Source organism: Elgaria multicarinata, chromosome 3 (assembly GCF_023053635.1).
Source record: "Elgaria multicarinata webbii isolate HBS135686 ecotype San Diego chromosome 3, rElgMul1.1.pri, whole genome shotgun sequence".
NCBI lineage: Eukaryota > Metazoa > Chordata > Lepidosauria > Squamata > Anguidae > Elgaria > Elgaria multicarinata.
Window position 1 is genome coordinate 140,007,308 of NC_086173.1, and position 12,433 is coordinate 140,019,740.

At 41.6% G+C, this 12,433-nt stretch overlaps 1 long non-coding RNA gene across 1 annotated transcript in view; it reads left to right on the forward strand.

The window, feature by feature from the left end:
* The window catches only part of LOC134396843 (uncharacterized), a 35,938-nt gene extending 23,714 nt beyond the window's left edge, over positions 1–12,224 (forward strand). Inside the window, exons 2-4 of the long non-coding RNA XR_010025295.1 lie at positions 3,335–3,383; positions 5,163–5,179; positions 11,906–12,224. This is a non-coding gene — a long non-coding RNA (uncharacterized LOC134396843). The remainder of the gene's footprint in view (positions 1–3,334; positions 3,384–5,162; positions 5,180–11,905) is intronic.
* The last annotated feature ends 209 nt before the right edge of the window (positions 12,225–12,433 follow it).

The following is a 12,433-nucleotide window of genomic DNA, read 5'->3' on the forward strand; positions in this document are numbered from 1 at the left end:
CCACGTCCACCCTTGCGTTATGGGCCTGATCTGGATAGTTCCTAATCTGGTTCTGCATATTGGTTCTGCTGCACTTGTAATAAAGGGTTCCATTGTAATGAAAAGGATATTTTTGCAATGCAAATTGCAGGTGCCATCTCCCACCCAATCCACATCAGGACCACAGAGGGGGGTAAAAGGCTAAATCCTTCTATTGGGTTTCAATCTTGGGTTTCAATCTTGATTGCCCCCCCCCCCCCGCCGCAGCGGCGATTTGTAGGGGAAAAAATCCCTCCTGCACCAAAGAGTAGAACTACACAGTTAAGGTCACAGGTAGTTTGCCTCTTACCTTTTGTGTTGGTATCAGAGAGGCTGTTTGCACAACACGACAACCCACTGTGGGTTATTTAAGCCATGTTGAGGGTGTGTGTGGCTGCCATTTTGAATATACAAAATCCATTATCTGTTTAAGGTTCATGTGAGGGTTGTTTAACCCTCACATAACCCACCTTTGCATGACACGAAACGCCCAAGCTGGCATCCATGGGCATCATGGTTCGTCATGAGTTAAATAACTCACGACAAGCCATGTCATGTTGTCCAAACCCGGTCAGAGTCTCTGAATAACTGATTGCTGCTGCAGGGGCAGACAAGTGCTCAGTGCAATAACATCACGACACAGTACTATTTATATACCACCTTTCTTCCAGTGTTCCTGAGGAATCAGTTCTTACACAGTTATAATGAGCAGGTGATATGACTACTGAGGACAGTTGTTTTGGGAGGGGAGAAACTAAATGGGCCCACATTGTGGCTTGAACTAGCACCAGGCAAGCCAATGGTGTGGGTCTTTCTGTGTCGCCTGTGCCTGAGATATCTCAGATGACACCAGAGAAAAAAGAGAGCTGAAGTTTCCAGCAGCAACCATGTGCATCCTTAGAAAATATAATTTGCCCTAAAATTTAAAACAACACAAAACACCTCAGTTTTTTAAATTTATTATATTTTTAATCCATTCAATAGCAAAAGTTGAAAATGAAGTTGAATTACTTACTGGAGCCCAGAGATAGCTGAAAAGCTGCTTAATAGCCAGAGTAAATCTGTTTTATCAAGCTGCATTAATTTTAGATTCGAAAGGACTTTGTGCATGCTTCCATAATGAAATAGAACAATAAGTGTATGTGAAGGAGAGCATACTCTACAGAATGCAAGTAAAACTTCATAGTTATTATGATTTGAAACTTGGCCAGGATATCAGAAGATACTCCAATAAAAGCCATATAATAAATAATCAGGAACCTTATGATATATGGCTCAAATTGAACATGTCACCCCTACTATACTTGTCCACAGCCTTGCCACAGCTGTCTTTTAAAACAAACTTTCTAATCAGTTCCATACATCTTTTGTGCCTGTAAATATGACTCTATCTGAATTGACTGACTATAATTTTACTACAGGAATGCCAAGGTTTAAACATTATATACTCTAGAAGATCTAGAGTCCAACATATTTTCAAACACAGTCATAACTGTACAGGAGGAGTAGGCTTCTGCTGCCTCCCACTGACGTCGTCCCCCAATTGGGGGAATGCCCTCCTTCCCCCGGAGATATCTATAGTGGCTATATGAAGCACTCAAAGGTCAAATTTAGCTTGCAAACAAGCTATTTTTGGCTTTTTGGGTGCTCCGTAGCAGTATGGATGCCATTTAAAATAACAAGAACAACTTTGGTGCCTGCAGTGTGTGTGTGTGTGTGTGTGTGTGTGTGTGTGTGTGTGTGTGTGTGTTCAGAAGGCAAAAATGCTCCTCAGAAGGCAAAAATGCTACACAGCCATGTTTGGGGGAATAATTCTCAGTGTACTTCCTTTTGTTCCTTTACGTATAGCAGCATAACTGTTGGCTTCAGAAAAATGATACAACTGGAACTTTCCCCCCTATTTCTAACTTGGCAAAGACACCAATGACTTCCATTTTTGACCTTCAGTTGGAAACTTGCATAAGAAATCTGCAAGCCATTCATTTCCCCCCTTTTTCTATCCCCCAACATCCTTTCTTCTTCCCTACTGCCACTGCCTTAAATCCGATGTCAGACCTCACTATGATTTTTGCTAAGTTAAGAACCCACATTGTGGCTTAAGCTGGTTTGTATAACAAGCACACCATAGTTTAGGGTGCAAGCCTGTGCAAGTTTAGACAGAAAAGATGTCGTACAATTCCCAGCATGCCCTGGCCAGCATAGCTGCCTGGAGGAATGTTGGAAGTTTTAGGACTTTTTTCTGCTAAAATGCACAAAGGATTGAACCTTAAGGGTTGCTGGTCTGTTTTTGTTTTTCATCTGCTCACCATTGAGCCTCCATAAGATCTCCATGGAACAAGATGCAGAGGCAAAGCAACTCCAGTCTTGATTGTGCAGCAGCCTTGAGAAGCAGAGCAATGACAATAATTGTGGCTGGTGAATCTAGACATGACAGAAACTACAGTTAGGACAACCTGTGGCTTGCAAATCAGCTTCAAATCAAAGCTTGGTAGCCTGGTTTGACATAGGCTCAGTTTGGGCAATTTTTACCTTATCTATTTTACTGTACTTATATTCCATCTTTCTGCCAATGCACTCAAGGGGATTCATCGTTTAAACTAATGACATACAATCTGACAAACATATGATACTAAAGGAAAAAGGAGCGGTGCCGGAAGAGAAAAATGAGTGAATTCAGGCACCAATTCTTACATAATTGCTATAATGAGTAGGCGGAATGGCTGCTGAGAGAAATGATGCTGGGAGGGGAGGAAAGAAATGGCAATTAGCCCCAAGCAAGCTGATGAAGTGAGCTTTGCTGTGTTGCCTTCTGCCCCATATTCCACCAGGTGGATATACATTTTTATGACGGGATGAAAATGAGCCAATGCTGTGATTGGCTTTGATGTATCCCCTACTACTTTGGCAACCTCATTGACGATGGTGTGTCTGTTCCTTCTTCAAATCCTGCAACAAAACCCACTTTTCCGGAAACCGGAAGATAGCTGACCTGTTCTGCAAACTTACCCCTGCCAATATCCCACCTTCAGTATCAGCAGCTTCTGATGGTGGGGTGATGGAATTGAAAAATGGTGGTGAATGTTTCAAATCTCCTTGTTTCAGTCTACATGTGTAGAGCAGACAGACCTTGGTTTAAACACGCAAAGAAAGAAGCACCACTAAAAAGAACTGCGTTTCCCAGGGACTCCTTTAGCTTCTGCAGCTTTGACATAAGTTAAAACATGGATACAAACATATGGACCAAGCGTTCTCTTTTCTTTGGCAGGCAGCTCAGCGTTCCCCTTTTCTGTCTTTCTCTCTCTCTTATCCTCTGCAGCCTTGAAGCATAGCAAAGAAGTGAAACCCACTGAGAATACTCCGTAAAGGTAAGTGTATTTATTACATTGCATTGACAAACATTGCCGTACAACATTGATTTTCCTTTTATTCGGGGTTTTAAGTACTTGGATTAATGATAGAGCTGACAGGGCAACTTCTTTAACCACATGGGTTGTCCCATCGTGCACGAAACGCTGAGCCCTACTTAGAGGAGAAAGTGTGAGGAAAGGAATGATGTGCTGAGAATGGCCAAATTTGGGTGTGATTGCTGAACATGCGCTTTGTTCTCAGTGGCTGAGATATTACGGTGTAGCTGTGTGTGCTAAGATTAATGCGACCGAATAAAGAACAAAAGACCCCGCGTGAACTGGCATTGCTTTTTGGTCAATAGCTGAATAAAGCTAGCTGGCAAAATAATGCATTTAAAGTGGGATGCTGAGTGGCATTTTAATCTGATGGTGTTTAATTTATTGTGATAGGCAATATTGGATAGTGAACAGCTCTGCAGAAAACAAGAGAAAAACAAAATTATTGCTTGCAAACTCCCTCTGGCTTTGTAGTTGGCTGTTAAGTACATAAGCCTTTGAACTGTGGATAGTTGCTAGAGTAAAACCCTTCTCTCATATCACACCCGATGTCCAGAAGAGTTTCCTCATCACTATCAAGGAAGTCATCTTGCTGTCTTCCTTGAAATCGTTTCTGAGTATACATTTTGCACAGAAAGGCCTTTCTTTGACTGCAACAGCTGGATCTCTGCTGTGCAAGATGCTACCCAACTTGCTGGTTCAACAGCCTCTATCTTTATCTTTTGCTAGCAAGACTTTTTGTTGTTGCAAACAATAAAGTAATAATACAGGTCAAGATGAATTAAAGTGTATATATTAAGGAAAATGTAAACAAAAAAATGTTAATGAATTTTGAGGCATACTTGTTATTTTAAACATTCTCAAAAGCCTGGAACGAACTGAAATCAAGACTTGAGAAATCCTAAGAGTTCGAGACAATTTGAATTTAAGATTGGATAAATGAGGAACCGAGAGAAGCTGAAATTGACACATTCGTCATCAGGGCCCACACCAAGAAATTAAAAAGAAGAAAAAAGAAAATTAAAGATTTAATTGCTTTAAAGTAATCAGTTAAATATTTCTGTGTGAAACTTAAGATTGAGATAGTGGGCGTGTTTGGACGATCACAGGGCCCAGTGGTGGCATGGACCCATATTTATTTATTTATTTATTTATTACATTTTTATACAGCCCAATAGCCGAAGCTCTCTGGGCGGTTCACAAGCTCTCTGGGCGGTTCACATACTGCGGAGAGCGTTACGGAAACAACCCTGAATTAATTTTTGTGACCTGCCCACAAAAAGTATAGAATTGCAGTAAATATGGAGATTGTTTATGGTACTGTGCTGATAGTGAAAGGCTTTGAGCATGAGCAGAGTGCACAGTAGAACTGTGCATGTTAGATTTGTTTTGAAGGAAATGCATCACATTTAGGAAACATGGAAATTGTATTTGTTTTGGAGAATAAAAATAGCATTCATTACATTTATAAATTATTATATAATAATTTATAATTAGTTAGGAGTATTATATATAATTATTTATAAGTTATTTCAGTATTTATAAGTTATTTATGTAATAAGTATTTTATAATTACTACTTTACAGGTTTAATTTCATTCACCATAGTAAAAGTAGTTTAATGTAGGTTACTTTAATGTAGTAAAGTGATATCAGGTTGGCTATGTATTAAGTTCATGCAGACACTGAAGCTTTTAATCTTTTATATATGGGTACACCCACCCCCTTCATCTCTTTTCAGATCTGACAATTCCAAAGGTATATTATTGCCTGGCCTCAGGGTGCCTAACTGTGTTACAAAAATGTAAATAAACAAGGGATAAGTATCAGAACTAGTGTGAAAATGAGGTAAGAAGTGTGTTATTTGGTAGAGGAGAGGCAGATGAATGCTTCTGAAAAATACATTACAGGGAGAAGTGCCAGTGAAGGGCTTTGTTTGGCATACAATGTTTATCCCAGTGTTTCTCAAAATGAAGGCTGGGACAAGGATGTGAGAATCAGCAAAATTCAAGTTCACTGAAGTTATCTGAATTCCATCTCGAAGCCTGTTTTGACTCTAGTGCATCTCAGATTTGGTTCCGCCCCACTGCCTTTTCTCATTTTTCTATTTATTACATTTATATACTGCCCCATAGCTGAAGCTCTCTGGGTGGTTTACAAAAATCCGTGCATAGTTCTGTGCATATTTCCCCCAAATGTACGCATCAATTATGTCCATTTTTAAAATGGATGCATTTTTGAAATGGATGCTTTTCGAAATGGACACACGCTGTTGAACACCCATGGGTGGGTGGGTGGGTGGTGTTTGCCAACCACATTGCAAAGTTCTACATCTAGGAAATAAAAACCAAATGCACAGTTACAAGATGGGGGATACTTGGTTCAGCAATACTACAAACGAGAAGGATCTTGGAATTGTTGTAGATCGCAAGCTGAATATGAGCCAACAGTGCGATATGGCTGCAAGAAAGGCAAATGCTATTTTGGGCTGCATTAATAGAAGTATAGCTTCCAAATCACGTGAGGTACTGGTTCCTCTCTATTCAGCCCTGGTTAGGCCTCATCGAGAGTATTGCATCCAGTTCTGGGCTCCACACTTCAAGAAGGACGAAGACAAGCTGGAGCGTGTTCAGAGGAGGGCAACCAGGATGATCAGGGGTCTGAAAACAAAGCCCTATGAAGAGAGACTGAAAGAACTGGTCATGTTTAGCCTGGAGAAGATAAGATTGAAGGGAGACATGATAGCACTCTTCAAATACTTAAAAGGTTGTCACACAGAGGAGGGCCAGGATCTCTTCTCGATCCTCCCAGAGTGCAGGACACGGAATAACGGGCTCAAATTAAAGGAAGCCAGATTCCAGCTGGATATCAGGAAAAACTTCCTGACTGTTTGAGCAGTACGACAATGGAATCAGTTACCTAGGGAGGTTGTGGGCTCTCCCACACTAGAGGCCTCCAAGAGGCAGCTGGACAACCACCTGTCAGGGATGCTTTAGGGTGGATTCCTGCATTGAGCAGGGGGTTGGACTCGATGGCCCTGTAGGGCCCTTCCAACTCTGCTATTCTATGATTCAGGTGCATCTCAAGTGCTACAGACTGGCCAGTCCTTCATTGCTTGACCATCCTATGCCATGGCCACACCATGCATGCTGCATAGGCAGTTGCAGCAGCAAGAGTTGCTAATATTTTTAACAACTGCAACAACAACATTTTTTTTAAAAAAAATGGGAATAAAGAGGAAAGGGTTATGAGTGGGAAAGTGTTATAGAAAGAAATCAATGTCAAAACAGTTGGAGGAAGAGCTGAAAGAAACTGGAAGTTGGGGTTAGGGTAATCGTTAACGTGAAAGGAGAAGGGGAGCAGAAATGACAGGAGATGAGAAGAAGACTTTGAAAGGCATGAGGGGAGAGAAAAGCATTATAAAATAAACACTATTCTCTACTTAGAGATGTGATCCCTAACCCTTTTGGGCCAGAGGGAATATTTGGAGTTTTGGCAGCATCATACAATGGCTATCATGGACGGGCTTGCTCATTCATAAAATGGCTGCTGTCATAGGCATGGCCAGGCACAAAACACTCATTTCCCAGAAAGCAAACTGGTGAGACTAATAGAAAAGTACCTAGCCCGAGAACCTAAGTGCAAGGCCAAATAAAAACACTTTTTTGAACCCAAATTAAGATTTTGAACCCAAATAAAGGGCAGTACTTTACTTTGCAGCAGGGTAATCTCCCTTAATTTTTTTTTAAAAAATAATCTTAAGAAATATAATTAACCAACTGTATTTTATCCTTTTTGCAATCAGGTTACAAATAGTGCAATATCCCATCTGTTACATGCTTTTGTGGATCATTTTTGCTTGGAGGTGGTTGTGGATAATTGCCCTGCTTTTATACCTCTCCCCTTTGATACACATGGCTAGAATGAGAAAGAGGAAGTGTGTATAGCCACCAAATAAATAAATAATAATAATAATAATAATAATAATAATAATAATAATATACCCATAAATGCAGCACTCATTCATGATTTGGTTTTTTAAATGGTTTATTTATTTATTTATAACATTTTTATACCGCCCAATAGCCGAAGCTCTGTGGGCGGTTCACAAAAATTAAAACCATAATAAAACAACCAACAGGTTAAAAGCACAAATACAAAATACAGTATAAAAAGCACAACCAGGTTTTAACAGCAGCCTAAAATAACCCGTGATTCCATATTGAGGGTCATCAACATTTTTTTAAAAAATTCTTCCTTTCCATTCTGAGCTTATTTCCTATAAGTCTCCAAATTTCAGAATTCAGAACTGTGATAATTAAAGCAGCCTGAAACATAAATGGCAGATTTAGAAACTGAAGCTTGTTACATTATGCAGTGATATGTGAGTTACTAGTCTTGGAATGTCATCAATTGTAAACCACTGTGATCAACGGCTGAAAACATTGGTTAAACAACAGATTTATGTAATAGACAAGAAGCAAATTCATGCTATGGTTTGATCTGTGAGTGGAATTTAATGTGGTTTTTTTTCTATGTGCATTTGCATTTTATAGTGCACTAAATTGATTTTTTAGCAGTTTATATGTATAGTTAGGCTGTTCAATAGGTAGAATAAAGAAAGGAAGTAAAAGGAACAGGTTTTACTATGTGAAACAGTATGCGGTGTTTTTAGAAAGGAAACCTTGAGAAGAAGAATCACACACATCTGTGAGTATCAGCAGTTCACAAGCTAAGAGGCTAATCCAGAGAACTGCATGACTAGCACTGGATGGCCAGCAAGACTTTGGACTTCTCTCTGTATGTTTGAATGACAGTTTCTTAGACACAGGACAAACCTGTTCAGACAACTCGCTAAGCCATGGTTAGGCCGCTAACCCTTTTGCAGCAAATGGTTAGTGAGTGTGTTTAAACTGTGGTTATGTAGCTACCATGGTTAGGAATGGTTCACATGACACACTATGGCCATAGCTAGACCTAAGGTTTATCCCAGGATCATCCAGGGTTCGCCCCTGCCTGAGCACTGGATCCCCTGTGTGTCACCTAGATGAACAGGTTTGACCCCTGGACGATCCAGGGATAAACCTTAGGTCTAGCTATGGCCAAAGTCATGGTTCTCATGATGCGCAAAGTGATAATGTTTAGCTCAAAATGCTTTATCCATCGACGCTTAGCGTGTTTTCTGTACAGGGTTACTTTGTGATATGGATGTGTGTGTTTTGTGTTGCTCGGAGGAAAATGTCCTCCAGTCTAGGCAGGCTATCAGGCACACCGTTTATTCCTTCCTCTATTTTTATCCCCCACCATTTATGCCTTAACCAACCCTGTGATTGAATTAGGCTAAGAGGCAGCAAGTGGGCCAAAGTCACCAAGTGAGTTTCCTTGATCAGTGGGGACTTGAATCTAGCTCTCCTCAATACTAGTCCAAAACTCTCAATCCCATCCTTTTAAACAAGCCCCCAAGTAAAACAACAGCAAAAACCCACGAGCTTGCTGGGAGTTGGCAGAGGAAGGATGAAGAGCTGCATTCTACTCTGGGCATGGATCACAGGGCTTCCCTTCTCTAATAGCCAGCTTGGTTTCTATGATCAATGCAGAGAAGGGACAGAGGGGAGCGCTCCATCTTGCATTTGCCAGCCCCTTCATTCACCTGCATGGAAATTCCATGCAATTCCTGGTTGCTTATAAAGCTGCTCTGCCCACATTATTCACAGATATGTGAGCTCCTCTCTTGGTTGTGGTCTTAGTCTTCTCTTTGCCATGCAACTTGCCTTAGCTGGTTTTGTAGGCAGGCTTTGGTATCTTATATAGAGCAAGGGTAGGGAGCCTGAAACCCTCCAGATGCTGCTGTCACTCCAACTCCTATTACCCCCAACCATTGGGTATGCTGACTGAAGGTGGTGGGAGTTGGAGCTGAAGAACACTTGGAGGGCCATGGTCCCCCGCCCCTGTTATAGAATAACTATAATTCCACGATCCATTGTCAGACACGGTTGCTCTCTTCATAGAGCAAAAACAGCAGCAGAAAGAGAGCTTGGTCAGTTAGACCCACTCCATTGGTTGGGCTGGAAGTAATTGCCATTTAGCTCCCCGCACCTGGAATCTCTGTCTCCATCAACAGCCATTCCACTGGATGACATCAGAGCAAGACCCTGTCTTCATGGCACTGAGTTGGTGCCGCCTAACCCCCAAACCCTTTTGGTTTTTCTTACCCAGGGTGGCATTGGGTAATCCCAATGCCAAGTAGGGAGTGTGGGGTTTCCGGCAGTCATTGGTACCAGAGTCACCCCCTTGCCCTGTTCCTGGTGGAAGGCGACCAATTGCTGGTTCCCTTCCACCAGGACTGCCTCCTGGATTGGCCATGGAATGAGGTCAGACGGTGGAAGAGCCATACTGACCTTGCTCCCACTGAAAAATTCGGGATAAGTCCTCAACTTTCTCAATGTGCAGCTTCATGGGAAATCCCTGCAATGGCTGTGAATCAGTGGCTGTGTCATATAACTGACACTGCAGATTTCCAGCCACCACAGGACTTTGGCCACATATAGACAGCCCCCAGGAGTGTTGAATCTCTTTCAGCCTGAGGGCCAAATTCCGTTTTGGAGAAACTCTCGGGGATCCTCATTACAGTGGTAGTCAGGGCTGAAGGCAAAAGGGGCATGGCTGAAATCCCCCAAATCACACCATATTTTAGCTTAAAGCTCTTACTGCTACTAACTAGGCATTAGGAGAGGAATTTCAACCTTTAGAATGGGTCAAAAGCTGCAAAACCACCAAATGACCGGTGGTTGGAGGCAGGGCTCCTCTTCAGTGAGTCTACCTTCTCACCACCACTGTTGTCTGGTCCTGAGCCAGAAACAGGTCAACATGCAGGTTGTAATGGTGAAGAGGTGCCAGTGGTGGACAAAATAGGACTGGTGCCAATGGTGTGACCCATCTTAGATTGGCTTGTGATCCAATTCAGTCTTCTGATTGCTGGATTGAAGATGGATATTCCTGATGGTACAATATGGCTACAAATACAAATATTGTACAGGCTCCTAACATTGCTTTCTGTAGTGCCATTCAATTAATCATCATTCAATTAAGGTTCAGGACTGAGTTTTCCTTTTATAGAATTATAGAAAGTAGAGTTGGAAGGGGCCTTCAAGGCCATCGAGTCCAACCCCCTGCTCAATGCAGGAATCCACCTTAAAGCACCCCTGACAGATGGTTGTCCAGCTACCTTTTGAATGCCTCTAGTGTGGGAGAGCCCACAACCTCCCTAGGTAACTGGTTCCGTTGTCGTATTGTTCTAACAGTCAGGAAGTTTTTTCCTGATGTCCAGCCAGAATCTGGCTTCCTGTAACTTGAGCCCATTATTCCATGTCCTGCACTCTGGGATGATCGAGAAGAGATCCTGGCTGTCCTCTGTGTGATGCTGTTGCACACAGGGTGTCACCTGTGAACAGTTGTTCTTGACTTCAGCAAAATGTGATGATAGGGGGATCAGTTTCAGATGTAGCAGAAAAGTGTGCGACCGAATGGAAACCCATTAAATGGATAATTGGGATAAGCTCTCTGCTACTGGAAGGATGCTTAACATGAAATAGAGATGTCAGAATGTGGCATAGTGACTAAGAGAAGAAGCTATGAATCTGGAGGTGCCCAATTCAAATGTGATTTCCTCCATGAACTTGCTCGGGGGCTTGGGCAAGCCACCCTTTCTCAGCTTCTGCAATATAGGGACAGTACTGTCCTACATTACAGGGCCATTTGCAAGGATTACAACAAGATAGTGTGGAAGTGCTTTGAACTTTGTAAAGTCATATATACATGCAATTTATTTTTAGATTGGCTTGGATCCAACCGAGGCCTTCTGTGAATGGAAGGGGAACAGTTGATTTTTCCTGATTTTTCCTTTCCTCTCCCTACCCCCTTACCACCACCCCATGCTATTCCTCCCAGCCCCCTGGAGCAGATTTCAAGAGAGTATGGATGGCTGAAGAGGAGTTGTTGTTGAGAATTGCTTCCTCCTCTTCTATTTGCAGAGCCAAAAGTGCCCGGTTCTGTGAGTGGATACAGCCCATTATTATTATTTATTCCTTTTGCACTGGTTTAAAAGGTGTCTTCTCAGCATCACTATCTGAAGCTTTATGACCGCATGCTGGCTTTGCAGGATAATTCTTGCAGATCTGTGAATTGATCGCCAATTACATTTCCCAGACATGGTTAATAATACAATAATAGTAATGCTGGAAAGTGATATCGATTGATTGAATAACTAGGCTGCAAATAGAGATGAGGGATGTCAAAGTTAATCTCAGATCCTCGAGCACTTATTGATGGGGCAAAATGTGCGAACAAACAAAATAGTATTTGTATTCAGTATGTGGAATGTAATCGGAACAGATGAGATTTGTAGCTTGGGATTTGGATTTTGGACTTCTGTTTGGTTCTATTTCTTCCTTAAAACATTTCTGTTCCTCCTTTCTGCCTCCATAGGAGGAACTCAACGCAGCTCACAATGGATCAAAATAACTGAAGATGCAATAATAATAACAACATGGAATATCACCGTAAATATGATACGACCTGTATGGGCTTGCTTTAGCAGCCCTGTGATACCTGCTTAATTTGCAACATGTAAAATGAACAGATTGTTACAAAAAGAATATGTTTCTGTCATTCCTCCTGTAAAGGAGATTTCCCTGTAAAGGCTGCTCTGCATTTTCCAGTGCTTAGGGAAAGAGAAGTGGAAATGATTTGTTCACAAAGCTTGACTTGATTCAGAATAAAAAATTCCCGGAATGATTCAAAGCAATTCCACCCCCCATCTTATTGTTTTTACTGTCTGCTGTATCTCCTGTGATAGTGAGTCATGTCACCGATGCATAACTATGTGTTGATTTAGTTAAGAGAAACACATTTGAAACCTTTGTCTCTTTAATAGTTGAAGATCTTTTGTGCTCGAATTGATTTTAGACAAACAATAATGTGTCACTCATGTCTTCTGCTTTGTGCCAGAATGAG